Source organism: Marmota marmota, unplaced genomic scaffold (genome assembly GCF_001458135.2).
Source record: "Marmota marmota marmota unplaced genomic scaffold, marMar, whole genome shotgun sequence".
Lineage (NCBI taxonomy): Eukaryota > Metazoa > Chordata > Mammalia > Rodentia > Sciuridae > Marmota > Marmota marmota.
In genome coordinates, this window is record NW_026000136.1 from 4,764,570 (window position 1) to 4,767,829 (window position 3,260).

Consider the following 3,260-nt stretch of genomic DNA (forward strand, 5'->3'; position numbering starts at 1 on the left):
AGGGGAGGGGGGCTTGGAAATCCTATATTTCTTTGAGAAAACAATTGAATACATATGAAAATTATTAGTCTGTCCGTGGCTGCTTTAGTTATTGTCCTCTATGTACTTTTCTGAATTTCACACTTCCCAAAGAGGAAGAAGAAGGTACCGAGCTCAGACCTGGACACGGTGGTCCACCTCTTTGACTCTTCTGCACCATATGGCAAGGATCCCTCTAGGGCTAATTTATCATGAAAACTTTATGAGATGACGACATGCAAAGGGCTAGGCATGAAGCTTGGATGTGGTGGCGCTGGCCTGTCATCCCATCGGCTCAGGAGGCTGAGGCAGGAGAATCACAAGTTCAAAACTAGGCTCAGCTATTTAGTGAGGCCCTAAGCAATTTGATGAGACCCTGTCTCAAAGTAAAATATAAAAATGGATGGGGATGTGGTTCAGTGGTTAAGCACCCTGGTTTCAATTCCCAGTACCAAAAAAAAGTTAAACTGGGCCTAGTGGTGCAGCCTATAATCCCAGCAGCTTGGGAGCCTGAGGATCCTGAGTTCAAAGCCAGCCTCAGCAAAAGTGAGTCACTAAGCAACTCAGTGAGACCCTGTCTCTAAATAAAAGACAAAATAGGGCTGGGGATGTGGCTCACTGGTCCAATGCCCTGAATTCAATCCCTGATACCAAAAAAAAAAAAAAAAAAGTTTAAGCTTGAGCCCCAGGCACACAATATGTGCTCAACAAAGGGCTCTGATGTGGGGCTCCCTTTGCCTTACCCCTTTCAAAGAAGGGGGACTTCCTGGGGGGGCAGGGTGGGAGGTCTTTGGCCCACAACTCCCTGTGGCTAGCTCTTGGCCTGGCCTGGCTCAGAAGGCTTGTGTTTCTGACAAATGGGGCCAGCCAAACCCAGGCCCTGCCTGATCTGTGCTGTCCTGTCCTGTCCTCGGGGCTGGGGTCATTCTGGGTAAGGCTCATGGCCAGCAGGCCCAGCAGGACACAGCCAGTCAGGTCATTTGGCCTTGGATTCCAGGCAGCCGGATCCTCAGCAGCCTGTCTGGGCAGTGAGGACACACTGGGATAGCAGGTGCACAGTCTAGAGAGCCCCAAAGGGCTTGGGGCAGCCAGAAAGGAAGGGAGGAGTGTTTGGGGTCAGGACAGGGTGTCCGGGAAGGGAGAGTAAAGGAAAGAGAAAGCGAAGAGAAGGATCTACTTTTCCTCTTGCTATTTTTGAGTTCCTGAGTGTGTTGAGCACTGTACCCTCTGAAGAGAGCCCCCCAGCATCCTGACAGGAGAATTAAGACCAACACTCCTTGAAGACACCAAGGTTAAACAATTAGTCAAGTTGACTCATAGGAGAAGGGTGGGGTCAGGAGGAGCTGTGAGCCAGAGAGAGACAGACAGACAGACAGACACAGATGTCTAGGGGGACAGCTGTGAGCCAGAAAGAGAGATGTCTTGGGTGCAGCCCAAAAGAAGGGGAGGCGTCAGGAGTAGAAAAGCAGGTGGAGGCACAGAGAAGGTCCTAGGGCACAGAAGCAAATGTCTGCAGGCTGGGCAGGCTGGAGGGCAAGACCTGCTGGATGGAGACTGCTCTCCAGTGCCCTCTAGTGGGGACCCTTTCTGCCATCATCCCTGGTAAGGTGGACCAGAATTCCCAATGAATTTGACCTGTGCCCAATCACCAGGGCACCCAGGTCCATAAGCACCGCCTTCCACATTCTCTCTCTTCCCCTACAGGTGCTTGCAGGGCAAAGGTCTGCCACACCCAAGGCCTCACTGGACAAGAAGTGGCCGTGGGAAAACACTGGGCAAAAGGAGCACCCTCTGTCCCAGGGATCAGTGGTCACCCACCTGCCAAGTGGACCAGCTGCAGCCTCCCAGCCACAGTGTTTGGGACTGGTGATTGCTCTTCCTCTTTTTCAGACAAGGAAGATGAGGTCTGGGGGCTCACAGCACTTGCCCAGGGTGGTGGCCCACAAATGGCATGCAGGTACACACACCATGAATGCACACGTGCGACACATGCACACACGGTTGCCTAGACACCCCATTATCCCTTCAGCCAGTAGAACTAGGAGCCAATGGGTGGCTCTGGGTGGAGACAGCTAAGCTGGGAGTCAGTCCCCTCCTGAGTCAGAGGAATTCAGCCTCCCTGATTAGAAGACCTGGCAACTTTCTGGTTTTGTCTTGTGGGGTATACCTCACTGTGGCCTCCACCTTTAACCAGAGTCAGATTTTAGCATACCCCAGGGGATCACAGGTCAAGGTTCACTCCAAAGGAAATAGCTTCTTCATTTGCCCCCATTGGATACCAAAATTAGAAGATGCTTAAGTCTCTTATATAAAACAGCACAAAACCTGTATGCATCCTCCTATATACTTTCTTCTTGTCTTTTTCTTTAGAGGTGCTGGAGATTGAACCCAGGGCCTTGTGTCTGCTAGGCAAGCATTTTGCATTCGAATGTAGAGATAGAATGTATATCTCTGAGCTATATCCCCAGTAACCCCAACCCACTCCTGTTTTACATTAAATCATCCCTAGATTACTTATAATACCTAATAAAATGTTAATGATATGTAAATAACTGCTATACTGTTATTTAATAGGAATATGATCAGGAAAAAAACATGTTCATGTTCAATATGGACACTTTTTATTTTATACTGGGAATTGAGCCCATGAACACTTTACCACTGAGCTACATTCCCAGCCCTTTTTATTTATTTATTTATTTTTTGTGGGGGGTACCTGAGATTGAATTCAGGACACTCCCACTGAGCTACATCCCCAGTCCTATTTTGTATTTTATTTAGAGACACAGGGTCTCACTGAGTTGCTTAGCGCCTTGCTTTTGCTGAGACAGGGCTTTGAACCCATGATCCTCCTGCCTCAGCCTCCCGAGCTGCTGGGATTACTGGCATTCGCCACCTCGCCTGGAAACAAATATTTATTTTACTTTTATGTTTTCAGTGCTGGGGATCAAACCCAGGGTCTCACACATGCCAATGTCATGGCACTGGCAGATTAGACTAGGTGTCATATTAGGCAAGCACTCTACCACTGAGCTACACCCTAGCCCTGGAGTCCTTGTCTAAAATGCAGGTGGGCCCTTGAGAAAGATCTCCCAAACATCAGTGCATTGCATGTGTTCTCAGCCTTCAAGAGTACAATCCAAGAATGAGGGGCTGGGGATACAGCTCAGTTGGTAGAGTGCTTGCCTCACATGCACAAGGCCCTGGCTTCAATCCCCAGCACCACAAAAAAAAAAAAAAAA